The sequence below is a fragment of the Neovison vison genome, chromosome 2, assembly GCF_020171115.1.
Source record: "Neovison vison isolate M4711 chromosome 2, ASM_NN_V1, whole genome shotgun sequence".
NCBI lineage: Eukaryota > Metazoa > Chordata > Mammalia > Carnivora > Mustelidae > Neogale > Neogale vison.
This window is the reverse complement of record NC_058092.1, coordinates 113633961-113649661: the sequence shown is the minus strand read 5'-3', so window position 1 is coordinate 113649661 and position 15701 is coordinate 113633961.

Sequence of the window (15701 nt, the reverse complement as noted above, 5' to 3'; positions counted from 1 at the left end):
CAGTCATCATAGACACAAACTCTAGTGTAAGCGACCATCTGACATCTGCTTTTACTCAGGTGCTGGATATCTCGAATAAGCCGCTGCACATTGGAACTGCCTTCCGCTTGGCACTTAATTGAACCATAGCTTGTGTTTACAATTCTATCCTCACCTACTGCTCATCAAGTCCTCTTGATAGGGAATTCTGTAGCCACAACACAGAATTCTGCCTTCCCCATAGAAAGAAAAAGTGCCTACTGAGTCTGTCCAGAAACCCCACATGAGAATCAATCTACTCGACCCTCGAGGGAACCCCTATTTAAAGGTTGTCCTGGACACTAGTGATGTGTATGACACCCTGAGCCCCGAAATAGTGTTAGCCACCCAGAGAGCGGGCCCCATATCCAGCATGTGAGAATGGCCATGGCCAAATTCTGACATCGCTACCCATCCTTGGTACTCAGGCACCCATCCCCAGACCTTTGTTGGAATCCCTGCCACTGGACGAACCTGAAGCATATAGAAAACTCCTCCTTCCCCATGGTAGGAAACCTGGCTGTTTGTATGGGTGTCCAATCTTCTAAGTGGGAGTCAGCTGCATGCCAATGAGACCACTCCCAATCCTGAGGGCCGCCCTGGGCACAAACAGGCAGTGTGACCCTCAGCCTGAGCATTTGTTCAAATAAGCCCTCTCAGAGGCAAAAGAAGATTCCTGCATTGCAGGCCCGGTAAGCCTCTAGGCCCAAATCCTAACCCTTGGTAGGATTTACCACTCGCCCAGACCCAGAGTCCGTCTCTGGAATCCCTGTTTTGGGGCACTGCTCAGATGGGAAACAGCACTCTTCCCTTCCCTGAAAAAGTCACCTAACATAGGGGAGCCTCCTGGGTCCTTAGAGAGGAAAAGTCTCCAATGGACCCAGGAGACCACACCTCTAATCAGAGGCCATCCTTGACACACAATACAGATAGAAAAGCCTGTGCTAACACCTTCCAATCACCTAAATACAGTTCCTGATGAGCTAACCTCCAGGTCTAGGCATTGGGCCTGCGATCACCACGCCATGAACCCTATCCTGAATTTGTGTTTGCAGACTTCTCTCCCCAAATCTTGGCTCTTATGCCCTCCAGGATGGGGTCTCGGGAGCCACACCATAGGACTGTGCCTGCCATCCCCAAGGAAACTATGGCCGTCACAGGTGCCCAAAACACCCAGATTAAGAGAAATCTGCAAGGACCCTGAGCCCACCCCAATAATGGAGGCCACTCTGGACACAAATACACTGCCTGAAACACCCTGATTATCGAAAATAGGCAGAGAGCCAATTAAATGATCGTGAGTCAGAAGTTTGAAACTTACATGCCCCTAGGACCTCTTTGGAACTCTAGATTAAGTTTTCAGGCGTCTGCCCTCAGGGGCCTGTTCTGGAATACCAACTTATAATACAATATGTGGATTCTAAGCCACACAACAGAATATCTCCTGTTTCTAGAAGGAAATCTTCGACCTGTGCCAAACCCTCAGGTAGGGGAATACTGCATAGGACCTTAGACCCCAGCACATTCTAAGATCTCCCTGGTAACAAATCAGCATTGGACCCATCTACAAGATATTCCATGTCAACCCAAGACCTTGGTACTTCGCCCCAGAACCACCAGAACGAATCTGCCATGTTCCTCAGCTTCAAGGGTCAATGGAGGTGTACTTTCCAGGCATCCATGCCGGAGAGCTCTGCTACCCAAACATTCCACATGGGGAATACTGGGGCAAACAAACGAGACTCCAGATGTCCAGTAGAAGGAAGCCTTGCTGTTTGGAGCATCTCACAAGCCTCAGCGTGGGAAATCCTCCATTGTCTCTTGAAGCCACTCCTCCATTTGTCTGTCATTATAGACACCATCTCCAATGTGAGCAAATATCTGAAACCCTCCCTTACTCTGGTGCTTGGATACCTCTAATCAGCCGCTGCATATTAGAACCACCTTCTGCTTGGCAATGAATTGAACCGTAACTTGTGTTTACAATTCCATCCTCACTCTACTAGACCCCAAGCCCACTTGATAGGGAATTCTGAAGGCACAATGCAACATTCTGCCTTCCTTATAGAAAGAAGTGCCTGGTGATTCTGCCCAGAAACCACACATGAGGAACAATCGAATTGGCCCTCCAGGGAACCACAATTTATAGGCTGCCCTGGCCACCTAGTGCTGTGTCTAAAAGAGCCTGAGCATTGACTGTGTGTCAGCCACCCCAAAAGCGTACCCCATATCCAGCATGTGAGACCGGACATGGCCCAAATCCGTCATATCTACACATCCTTGGTATTCAGGCCCCTGTCCCCAGTACTTTGTTGGAATCCCTGCCAGTGGGGAACCTGAAGCACAATAGAGAACTCCTCCTTCCCCAGGGCAGGAATCATGGCTGTTGGGATGGGTTTCCAAACCTCAGAGTGGGAGCCAGTCCAATGAGACCATGCCCACTCCTGTGGGCCGCCCTGGGCACAAATAGGCATTGTGAATCTCAACCTGAGCATGCTTTCAAACAAGCCCTCTCAGTTACACCACCAGGATCCCACATTGCAGGCCTGGTACACCACTAGTCCCAAATCCTAAACCTTGGTGGGATTTTCCAGGTGCCAAGACCCAGAGCCCATCTCTGGAATCCCTGTTTTGGGGTACCCCTAAGATGAATAACAGCACTCTTCCCTTCCCTGAGAAAGCCACCAAACTATTGGGTGCTGCCAGGAACCTTAGAGAGGAAAAGTCTCCCTTGGATCCAGGAGAGCACACCTGCATTCTGAGGCCATCCTTGACACACAATCCCAAAAGAAAAGCCTGTGCTACCGCCTTCCAAACACCCTAATTACAGATCCTGATGAGCTGCCCTCCAGTCTATGCATTGGGCCTGCCATCACCTCACCACTAACGCTAACCTGAAATTGTGTTTGCACACTTCCCTCCCACAACAATGGCTCACATGCCCTCCAGGATGGGTTCTCTGGATCCGCACCACAACACTGTGCCTGATATCCCTAAGGAAGTTGTGCCCGTCACAGTTGTCCAAACCTTCCAGATTAGGAGAAACCTGCAAGGCCCCTGGGCCTACCCCAATTTTGGCAGCCGCTCTAGATACAAATGTGCAGTCTAAAACACCCTGGTCACCTACATCCAGCCACACAGCCAAGTCAAAAGTCCTGAGTCAGAAAATTGAAACTGACATGCTCCAGGACCACATTGGAACCACAGATGAGGTTTTAATGTATCTGTCCTCAGAGGCCTGCTCTGGATACCAACTAATGATACAACATGTGGTCACTGAGCCACAAACAGAACATCTCCTGTCCCCAGAAGGAAACCGTGCTCTTGGACCTGTGTTAAACCAACAAGGTAGATGAATCCTGCATGGCCCCTTAGCCACCAGCACATTTTAAGATCTCCCTTGTAACAAACCAGCATTGTGGCCCATCTGCAAGAGATTCCATGTCATCTCAAGGCCTTGGAACTTCGCCCATGACCCACCAGAACAAACCCGTTTTGTTCCTCAGCTGCAATGGTCAATGGAGGTGTGCTTTACAGGCAACCATGCAGGAGAATTCTGTTACCCAAACTTTCAACATGGGGGACCCTGGGGCAAACAAACCAGATTCCACCTGTTCTGTGGAATGAAACCTTGCTGTTTGGAGCATCTCACAAGCCTCAGCGTGGGAATTCCTCCATGGTCTCTTGACGTCATCACTCCATTTTTTGGTCATAAAGACAGAAACTCCAGTGTGAGAAAACATCTGACATCCGCCCTACTCAGGTGCTGGATATCTCAAATCAGTTGCTGCAAATTAGAACTACCTTCCCCTTGGCACTGAATTAAACCAATTTGTGTTTACAATTCCATCCTCACCCTACTGGTCCACAAGCCCTCTTGATAGGGAATTCTGGAGCCACAACCCAGCATTCTGCAGTCCATAGAAAGAAGTGCCTGATGAGTCTGCCCAGAAACCCCATATGAGAATCAATCTGTTCGGCCCTTGAGGGAACCCCGATTTATAGGCTGCCCTGGGCACTAGTGCTGTGTCTGACAGAGCCTGAGCACTGTCCTAGTATCGTCCACAGAGAACGGCCCCCATATCCCGCAAGTGAGACCTGCCATGGACCAAGTCCATCATTTCTACCCATCCTTGGTATTCAGGCAACTGTCCCCAGACCTTAACAAAAATCACTGCCTATTGGGGAAATTGAAGAACAATAGAGAACTCCTCATTCCCCATGGCAGGGATCTGGCTGTTAGGATGGGTCTCTCACCCTCAAAGTGGAACGAGCTGCCTGGTCAATGAGACCACGCCCACTCCTAATGGCCTCCCTGGGCACAAACCGGCTTTCTGACTTTCACCCTGTGAATGCTTTAAATCAAGCCCTCAGTTGCACCTCAAGTATCCCGCATTGCAGGCCTGATATGCCCCTAGGCCCAAATCCTAACACCATCAGCTGCAATGGTCAATGGAGGTGTGCTTACCAGGCATCCATGTGGGAGTGTTCTGCTACCGAAACTTTCCACATGGGGGAAGCTGGAGCAAACAAACCAGACTGCCCCTGTACGGTAGAAGGAAACCTTGCTGTCTGGAGCATCTTACCAGCCCCAGCGTGGGAAATCCTTCATGGCCCCTTGATGCCACGCCTCCATTTGTCGGTCATCATAGACACAAATTCCAGCATGAGTAAACATCTGACATCCACCCTTACTCAAGTGCTGGATATTTGAATCAGCCATTGCACACTTGAACTACCTTTCGCTTGACTATGAGTTTAACCATAGCTTGGGTTTAAAATTCCATCCTCACCCTACTGGTCCCCAAGCCCTCTTGATAGTGAATTCTGGAGCCACAATGCAGCATTCTTCCTTCCCTATAGATTTTTTTTAATTTATTTATTTGACAGAGAGATCACAAGTAGGCAGAGAGGCAGGCAGAGAGAGAGAGAGGAGGAAGCAAGATCTCAGCTCAGCAGGGAGCCTGATGCAGGACTCGAACCCAGGACCCTGAGATCATGACCTGAGCCAAAGGCAGCGGCTTAACCCACTGTCTGCCTTCCCTATAGAAAGAAGAAGGGCCTGATGAGTCTGACAGAAACTCAATATGAGGATCAATCTGCTCGGCCCTCGAGGGAACCCCATTTAATAGGCTGCCCTGGTCACTAGTGCTGTGTCTGACAGAGCCTGAGCCCCGAATTAGTGTCAGCCACCCAGAGGGCGGGGCCCATATCCAGCATGTGAGAGCAGCCATGGCCCAAGTCCGTCATCTCTACACATCCTTGATATTCAGGCATCTGTCTCCAGACCTTTGCTGGAATCCCTGCCAATGGGGGAACCTGAAGCACAATAGAGAACTCTTTCTACCCATGGCAGGAATCTTGGTTTTTGTGACGGGTGTCCAACCCTCAGAGTCGGAGCCAGCTTAATAGCCAATGAGGCCATGCCCACTCGTGAGGGGAGCCATGGGCACGAGCAGGCATTGTGACATTCAGACTGAGCAAGCTTTCAAGCAAACACTCTCAGTTGCACCCCCAGTATCCCGCATTGAAGGCCTTGTATGCCCCTAGGCCCAAATCCTAACCCTTGGTGCAATTTTCTAGGCGCCCGGATCCAGAGCCCGACTCTGGAATCCCTGTTTTGGGGCACCCCTAAGATGGAAAACTTCCGTTTTCCCTTCCCCGAAAAAGCCACCCAACTATTGGGAGCAGCCATGATCCTTAGAGAGGAAAATTTCCCATGGACCCATGAGACCACACCTGCATTCCGAGGCCATCCTTGGCACACAATGAAGATACAATGGTCTGTGCTACCACCTTCAGGTCAACCAATTTACACTTCCTGACGAGATGCCCTCCAGGTCTGTGCATTGGGCCTGCAATTACCTCACCACTAACCTTAACTTGAGTTTGTGTTTGCAGACTTCCCTCCCCAAACCATGCCTCACATGCCATCCAGGACGGGGTCTCTGGAACTACACCACAGGACTGTGCCTGCCATCCCCAAGGAAACGTTTCCAGTCACAGTTGCCCAAACCCTACAGATTAGGAGAAACCTGCAAGGCCTCTGAGCCCACCCCAATATTGGAGGCCACTCTATAGAAATGCACAGTCTGAAACACCCTGATCACCTTATTTCTGGCAGACACCCAAGTCAATGGTCCTGAGTCAGATGATTAAACCTGACATGCCCGATGGACTTCAGTGGAAACCTAGATTATGATTTCTGACATCTGTCCTCGGAGGCCTTTCCTGGAATACCAACGTATGATACAACATGTGGTCCCTGAGCCCCCAACAGAATATCTCCTCTCCCCAGAAGGGAGCCGTGCTCTTGGAGCTGTGTCAAATCCTCAGATGAATCCTGCCCGACCCCTTAGTCACCAGCACATTCTAAGATCTCCCTGGTAGCAATCCAGCATTGTGACCCACATTAATGAGACTCCATGTCAACTCAAGGCCTTGGTACTTTGCACCAGAACCACCAGTAAGTATCTCCCATTTCGTCAGCTGCAATGGTCAATGGAGGTGTGCTTTCCAGGCATCCATGCGGGAGTGCTCTGATACCCAAACATTCCACATAGGGGACCCTGGAGCAAACAAACCAGACTCCCCGTTTCCGGTAGAAGGAAACCTTGCTATTTGGAAGATCTCACCAGCCCCAGCATAGATAATCCTCCAAGGCCTCTTGACGCCACCGCTCCATTTGTCTGTCATCATAGACACAATCTCCAGCATGAGCAAACATCTGACATCTGCCCTTACTCAGGTTCTGGATATCTGGAATCAGTCGTTGCACACTGGAAATGCCTTTTGCTTGACACTGAATTGAACCGTAGCTTGGGTTTACAATTCCATTCTCAGCCTACTGGTCCCCACACATTCTTGATAGGGAATTCTGGAGCCACAACACAGCATTCTGCCTTGCCCACAGAAAGAAGAATGGCCTGGTGAGTCTGCCCAGAAACTCCACCTGAGGATCAATCGACTCGGCCCTTGAGGGAACCCCGATTTATAGGATGCCCTGGCCACTAGTGCTGTGTCAGACAGAACCTGAGACCCGACCTAGTGTCAGCCACCCAGAGACCTGGGCCCATATCCAGCATGTGAGACCGGCCAAGGCCCAGCTCCGTCATCTCTACCCATCCTTAGTATTCAGGCATCTGTCACCAGACCTTTGCTGGATTCCCTACCAATGGGGGAACCTGAAGCACAGTAGAGAACTCCTTCCCCATGGCAGGAATCCTGGTTGTTGGGATGACTCTCCAACCCTCAGAATTGGAGCCAGCTGCATGGACAATGAGAACCCCCCCACTCAAGAGTGCAGCCTTGGGCACAAGCAGGCATTGTGACCCTCAGACTGAGCATGCTGCAAACAAGCCTTCTCAGTGGGTCCAACAGGATACTGCATTGCAGGCCAGTTATGCCCCTAGACCCAAATCCTAACGCTTGTGGTATTCCAGGCACCCAGACCCAGAGCCGGTCTCTGGAATCCCTGTTCTGGGGCACCCCTAAGATGGAAAACAGTATTCATTCCTTCCCTGAAAAGCCACCCAACTATGGGGAGCCACCCAGATCCTTAAAGGGGAAAACTCTCCCATGGATCCATGAGACCACATCTGCATTACGAGGCCATCCTGGACACACAATCCATTTAGAACAGACTGTGCTACCGCCTTCCAGTCACTCTAATTACAGTTCCTGACGAGCTGCCCTCTAGGTCTGTGAATTGGGCCTACCATCACCACGCCACTAACCCTAAGCCGAATTTCTGTTTTCCAGACTTTTATCTCAAAAGCATGGCTCACATGCCCTCCATAATGGGGTCTCTGGAGCCACACCATAGGACTGTGGCTGCCATCACCAAGGAAACTGTGTCTGTCATAGTTACCCAAACCTTCCAGTATAGGAGAAATCTGCAAGGCCACTGAGCCCACCCCAATATTGTCGGCTGCTCTGGACGCAAATGCGCAGTCTGCAACACCCTGATCATCTACATCAGGGCAGACAGCCTACTTAATTGGCCTGAGTAAGAAGATTGAACCTGACATGCCCCTAGGACTTAATTGGAAACCTAGATTAGGTTTTCAGGCCTCTGTCATCAGCGGCCTGTTCTGCAATACCAACTTATGATACAACATGTGTCCATGAGCCACACAACAGAATATCTCCTGTCCCCAGAAGGAAACCGTGCTCTTCGACCTGAGCCAAACCCTTAGGGTAGGAGAATCCTACAGGACACCTTAGCCACCAGCACATTCTAAGATCTCCCTCGTTACAAACCAGCACTGTGACCCATCTACAAGAGATTCCATGTAAACTCAAGGCCGTGGTACTTCACCCCAGAGCCTCCAGAACTAACAGGCCATGTTCCTCGCTGCAATATTCAATGGAGGTGTGCTTTCCAGGCATTCATGCGGGAGAGCTCTGCTGCCCAAACTTTTCCCATGGGGGACATTGGAGCAAACAAACCAGACTCCCCCAGTACGGTAGAAGGAAACCTGAGTCACAAGTCTCAGCATCTTGGAGATCTTGGAGCATCTCACAAGCCTCAGCGTGGGAAATCATCCATGGCCTCTGGATGCCACTCCTCCATTTGTCTGTCATCATAGAAACAAACTCCAGAGTGATCAAACATCTGAAATCCGCCCTTACTCAGATTCTGGATATCTTGAGTAGCCCCTACATGTTGGAACTACCTTTCACTTGGCACTGAACTGAACCATAGCTTGCGTTTACAATTCTATCCTCACCCTTCTTATCCCCAAGCCCTCTTGATAAGGAATTCTGGAGCCACACCACATCATTCTGCCTTCCCCATAGAAAGAAAATGTGCCTAGTGAGTCTGTCCAGAAACCCCACATGAGGGTCAATCTGCTCGGCCCTCGTGGGCACCCCGATTTATTGGTTGCCCGGGGAACTAGTGCTACGTCTGACAGAGTCTGAGCCCCACCTAGTGTCAGCCACCCAGAGAACGAGCCCCATATCCAGCATGTGAGACCGGCCATGGCCCAAGTCCGTCATCTCTACTCATCCTTCGTATTCAGGTACCTGTCCCCGGAACTTTGCTCGAATTTCTGCCAAAGGAAGAACCTGAAGCACAATAGAGAACTCCTCCTACCCCTTGCCAAAAAACCTGGCTGTTGGGATGGGTGTCCTTCCCACTAAGTGGGAGCCAGCTGCATGGCCAATGAGACTAACCCCACTCCCAAGGGCCGCACTGGCCACAAACAGGCACTGTGACCCTCAGCCTGAGCATGCTTTCAAAGAAGCCCTCTCAGTTGCACCACCTGGGTCCCTCATTGCAGGCCTGGTACGCCTCTAGGCCCAAATCCTAACACTTGGTGAGATTTTCTAGATGCCCAGACCCAGAGGCCGTCTCTGCAATCCCTGTTTTGGGGCACCTATGATGTAAAACAGCACTCTTCCCTTCCCCAGAAAAGCCACCAAATTATGGAAAGCCACCAGTATACTTAGAGAGGAAAAAATCTCCCATGGACCCATGAGACCAGACCTGCATTCCGAGTCCACCCTGACACATAATCCAGATAGAAAAGCCTGTGATACAGCCTTCCAGTCACGCTAATGACAGTTCCTGATGAGCTGCCCTTCAGGTCTACGCATTGGGCCTGCAATCACATCGCCACTAACCCTATCCTGAATTTATGTTTGCAGACTTCTCTCCCAAAACGATGGCTCACATGACCTCCCTCTTGGGGTCTCTGCAGCCACACCACATGACTGTACCTGCAATCGTCAAGGAAACTGTACCCTTCAAAGTTACCCAAGCCCTCCAGATTAGGAGAAACCTGCAAGGGTCATGAGCCTACCCCAATATTGGCAGCTGCTCTGAATGCAAGTGCACATACTGAAACACCCTGATCACCTATATCCAGGCAGGAGGCCAAGCCAATGGTCCTGAGTCAAAAGATTGAACCTGACATGCCCCTAGGACCTCATTGGAACAGATTAGGTTTTCAGGCATCTGTCCTCACGGGCCTGTTCTGGAACACCAATTTATGATACAACATGTGGTCCATGGGCCATACAACCGTGATCCTTGGTCTGTGCCAAACCCTCAGGGTATGGGAATACTACACGGACCTTTAGCCACAAGCACATTCTAAGATCTCCCAGGTAATGAACCAGCATTGTGGCCCAACTGCCAGAGATTCCATGTCAACTCAAGGCCTTGGTACTTCACCCACGAGCCACCAGAACGATCCTGCGATGTTCTTCAGCAAGAATGGACAATGGAGGTGTGCTTTCCAGGCATCCATGCAGGAGAGTTCTGCTAAGCAAACTTTCCACTAGGGGGACCCTGGAGCAATCAAACCAGAATCCATCTGTCCAGAAGAAGGAAACCTTGCTGTTTGGAGCTTCTCACAATCCTCAGCGTGGGAAGTCCTTGATGGCCTCTTGATACCACCCCTCCATTTGTTGGTCATTATAGACACAAACTCCAGTGTGAGCAAACATCTGACATTAGCCGTTACTCAGGTGCTGGATATCTTGAATAAGCCACTGCACATTGGAACTGCTTTCCTCTTGGCATTGAATGGAAGCGGAGATTGTGTTTACAATTCCATCTTTACCTGACTGGTCCCCAAGCCCTCTTGATAGAGAATTCTGGAGCCACAGTGCAGCATTCTGCCTTCCCCAAGGAAAGAAGTAGTGCCTCGTGAGTCAGCCCAGAAGCCCCCCATGAGGATCAGTCTGCATGGCCCTCGAGGAAATCCCGATATATAGGGTGCCCTGGCCACTAGTGCTGTGTCAGACAAAGCCTGAGCCCTGACCTCTTGTTAGCCACCCGGAGAGAGGGCCCCATATCTAGCATGTGAGACCAGCCATGGCCCAAGTCCATCAACTCTACCCATCCTTGGTATTCAGGTACCTGTCTCCAGACCTTTGCTGGAATTTCTGCCAATGGGGGAACTTGAAGCAAAATAGAGAACTCCTCCTTCTCCATGGCAGGAAACCTGGCTGTTGGGATGGGTGTCCAACCCTCAAAATGAGAGCAGCTACATGACCAATGAGACCATGCCCATTCCTAAGGGCTGCCCTGGGAACAAACAGGCATTGTGACCCTCATCCAGAGTAAGCTTTCGAACAAGCCCTCTCAGTTACGCCAGCAGTTTCCCGAACTGCAAGCCTGGGATGCCCCTAGGCCCAAATCCTAACCCTTGGTAGAATTTTCCAGGGGCCCAGACCAAGATCCCATCTCTGGAATCCCTGTTTTGTTGTACCACTAAGATGGAAAACAGCACTCTTCCCTTCCCCAAAAAAGCCACCAAAGTATTAGGAGAAGCTGGGATCCTTAGAGAGGAAAAATCTCCCATGGACCCATGAGACCATACCTGCATTCCGAAGGCATCCTGGTCACACAATCCAGATATAAAATCCTGTGCTACCTCATTCCAGTCACACTAATTACAGATCCTGACAAGCTACCCTCCAGGTCTATGCATTGGGTCTGCTATCACCTCGCCACTAACCCTAACCTGAGTTTGTATTTGCAGACTACTCTCCCAAAACCATGGCTCACATGCCCTCCAGGATGGGGTCTCTGTAGCAACATCACAGGACTGGGCCTGCCGTACCCAAGGAATCTTGACAGTCACAGTTGCACAAACCCTCCAGATTAGGAGAAATCTGCAAGGACCCTGAGCCAACTCCAATATGGAGGCCGTTCTGGAAGCAAATGCGCAGTCTAACAGACCCTTATCACCTAAATGCAGGCAAACACCCAAGTCAATGGGCCTGAGGCAGAAGATTGTACCAGAAATGCCCCTAGGACCTCATTGTATCTCTAGAATAGGTTTTCAGGCATTTGTTCTCAGAGGCCTGTTCTGGAATACCACCTTATAATACAACTATTTGTCCATGAGCCACACAACAAAACTTGTCCTTTCCTCAGAATGAAACCGTGCATTCAAGCTATGTCAAACCCTCAGAATTGGAGAATCCTGTATGGTACCTTAGTCACCAGCACACTCTATGATCTCTCTGGTAACAAACCATCATTGTAGCTCATCTGTAATAGATTCCATGTCAACTCAAGGCCTTGGTACTTCTCCCAGAAACACCAGAATGAACCTGCCATGTTCCTCAGCTGCAACCATCAATGGAGGGGTGCTTTCCAGGCATCCATGAGGGAGAGCGTTGATACCCAACCTTTCCACATAGGGAACACTGGAGCAAACATACCAGATTGCCCCTGCCCGGTAGAAGGAAACTTAGTTGTTTGGAGCATCTGGCAAGCGTCAGCATGGGAAATTCTCCAAGGCTTCTTTATGCAACCGTTCCACTTGTTGGTCATCATAGACACAAACTCCAGTGTGAGCAAACATCTGACATCCGCCCTTAATCAGGTGCAGGATATCTTGAATCCGACACTGCACATTGGAAGAGCTATATGTTTAGCACTGAATTGAACCGTAGCTTGTGTTTACAATTCCATCCTCACCCTACTGGCTCCCCAGGCCTCTTGATAGGGAATTCTGGAGCCATAATGCAGCATTCTGCCTTCCCCATATAAAGAAGAAGTGCCTGGTGAGTCTGCCTAGCATCCCACATGAGGATCCATCTGCTCGGTCCTCGAGGGAACCCCGATGTATAGACTGCCCTGACCACTATTGCTGTGTCTGACAGAGCCTGAGACCAGACTTAGTTTCAACCACCCAGAAAGCGGGCCCCATATCCAGCAAGTGAGGCCGGCCATGGCACAAGTCTGCCATCTCTACCAATCTTTGGTATTAAGGCATTTGTCCCCAGACACTTGCTGGAATCCATGAAAATGGGGGAACCTGAAGCATAAGAGAGAACTCCTCCTTTCCCATGCGAGGAAACCTGGGTATTGGGATGGGTGTCCAACCCCCAAAGTGGGAGCAAGCTGCGTGGTCAATGAGGCCATGCCCACTCCTGAGGGCTGCCCTAGGCACAAACAATCATTGTGACTCTCATCCTGAGCATGCTTTCAAACAAACCCTCTCGGTTGCAGCACCAGTATCCAGCATTGCAGGCCTGGTACGACCCTAGGCCCAAATCCTAACCCTTGGTGGGATTTCCCAGGCGCCCAGACCCAGAGTCCGTCTCTGGAATCCCTGTTTTGGACACCCCTAAGATGGAAAACAGCACTCTTCCCTTCCCCGAGAAAGGTTCCAAACTATTGGGAGCCGCCAGGATGCTTAGAGAGGAAAAATATCCCATGGACCCATGAGACCACACCTGCATTCCGAGGCAATCTGGGACACACAATCCAGATACAAAAGCCTGTGCTACCACCTTTGAGTCACCTGATTTACAGTTCCAGACGAGCTGCCCTACAGACCTACTTATTGGGCCTGTGATCACCTTGCCATTAACCCTAACCCAAGTTTGTGTTTGCAGACTTCTCTCCCAAAACAATGGCTCACATGCTGCCCAGGATGGGGTCTCTGGAGTCACACCACAGGAAAGTTCCTGCCATCCCAAGGAAACTGTGTCAGTCACAGTAGCCCAAACCCTAGAGATTAGGAGAAACCTTCAAGTCCCCTAAGCCCAGTCCAATATTGGCGGCCACTCTGGTCGCAAATACGCAGTCTGAAACACTGTGATCACCTCCATCCAGGCAGACACCCATGTCAATGGTCCTGAGTCAGATGATTGAACTTGACATGCCCCTAATACCTCATTGGAAGCCTAGGTTACCTTTTCAGGCATTTCGCCTCAGAGGCCTATTCTGTAATACCAATATGATACAACATATGGTCCCTGAGCCCCCACAATAGTATAACTCCTGTCCCCAGATGGAATCCGTGCTCTTCAACTTGTGTCAACCCTCAGTGTATATGAATTCTGCACAGCCCCTTAGCCACCAGCACATTCTTTGATCTCCTTGGCAACAAACCAGCATTGTGACCCATCTTCATGAGACTCCATGTTACATCAAGTCCTTGGTAATTCGTCCAAGAGACACCAGAATGAATCTGCCATGTTCCTAAGCTGCAATGGTCTGTGGAGGTGTGCTTTCCAGGCATCCATGTGGGACTGCTCTGCTAACCAGTCTTTCCACATATGGACCCTGGAGCAAACAAACCAGACTGCAATTGACTTGTAGAAGGGAACCTTCTGTTTGGAGCATCTCAGAAGCACCAGCGTGAGAAATCCTCCATGGCCTCTTGACACAACCCCTCCATTTGTCGGTCATCATAGACACAAACTCCAGAATGAGTAAACATCTGCCATCTGCCCTTATTTAGGTTCTGGAATTTCGTTTCCACTGCTGCACAATGGAACTGTGTTTCACTTGACACTAAATTTAACCATAGCTTGGGTTTAGAATTCCATCCTCAGCCTCCTGGTCCACAAGCCCTCTTGAGAGGGAATTCGGGAGCCACAAAGCAACATTCTGCATTCCCCATAGAAAGAAATAGGGCCTGGTGAATCTGCCCAGAAACTCCACATGAGGATCAATCTACTTGGTGCTAGAGAGAACGTTGATTTATAGGCTGTCTTGGGCACTGGTACTGTGTCTGACAGAGCCTGAGCCAAGACCTAGTTTCATCCATCCAGAGTTCTGAACCCATATCCAGCATGTGAGATCGGCCAAGGCCCAAGTCCGTCACCTCTACCCATCCTTGGTATTCAGGCATCTGTCCTCAGACCTTTGCTAGAATCCCTGTCAATGGGAGGACCTGAAGCACAATAGAGAACTCCTCCTTCCCCATGGCAGGAATCATGATTGTTGATATGGGTGTCCAAACCTCAAAGTGGGAGCCAGCTTCATGACCAAGGAGACAACGCACACTCATGAGGGCTGCCCTGGGCACAAGCAGCCATTGCGATCCTCAGCTTGAGCATGCCTTCAAACAAACGCTCTCAGTTGCACCTCCAGGATCCTGCATGCAGGCCTGGTATGCCCCTAAGACCAAATCCTAACACGTGGTTGGATTTTGCAGAAATCAGAATTCCTCCTTCCTCATGGCAAGAAACCTTGTGGTTGGCATGTTGTCTAAAGTTCAGTATAGGAGAAACCAGCGTGGCCCATGAATCCCCGCCCATGCTTGAAAGCTGCATTGGACACAAACATGCATTGTGACCCTCAGTGTGAGCCATGTCCTCAAGTAAGACCTCTCAGTGGCTGGACCAAGATCCCGCATATGGGGCTTGTCATGCCCCAGGGCCCCCAATCTTAACCAGTGTTCGGGTTGTCCAGTCGCCCCTAATCAGGGATCTGCTCTGTAATCCATCTTTTAGTGGCACACCTGAGGTAAAAAATCAGAATGGACTCATCCCATCCCACAGAATGACCCCAAAATCTTGGGATCGGGCCAAATCCCCAGAGAGGGAGACTCATCCATGGTCTATGAGGCCACCCCGACATTCCACGGCCATCGGTGACACAAAATTCAGAGACAAAATCCTGATCAAGCACCTCACACTCACCCTTTGTTCATATCCTGAAGTGTTCTCCTCAAGGTTTGTAGATCGGACCTCCTGTACCTATGTCCTGAAAACTAAGCTGAGTTTCTGTTTTCAGACTTCTGTACCCACAGCTCTGACCCACACACCGTCCACACTTGGACCCCTGGAACCACACCTCAGGACTGTGCCTTCCCTCCTCAAAGGAATTCTGTCCATTTCATTGGCCACAAACTTGCAAATTAGGAGAAACCTCCAATGTCACAGAGGCCTTCCCAATAGTGTAAACCGCCCGGGACAAA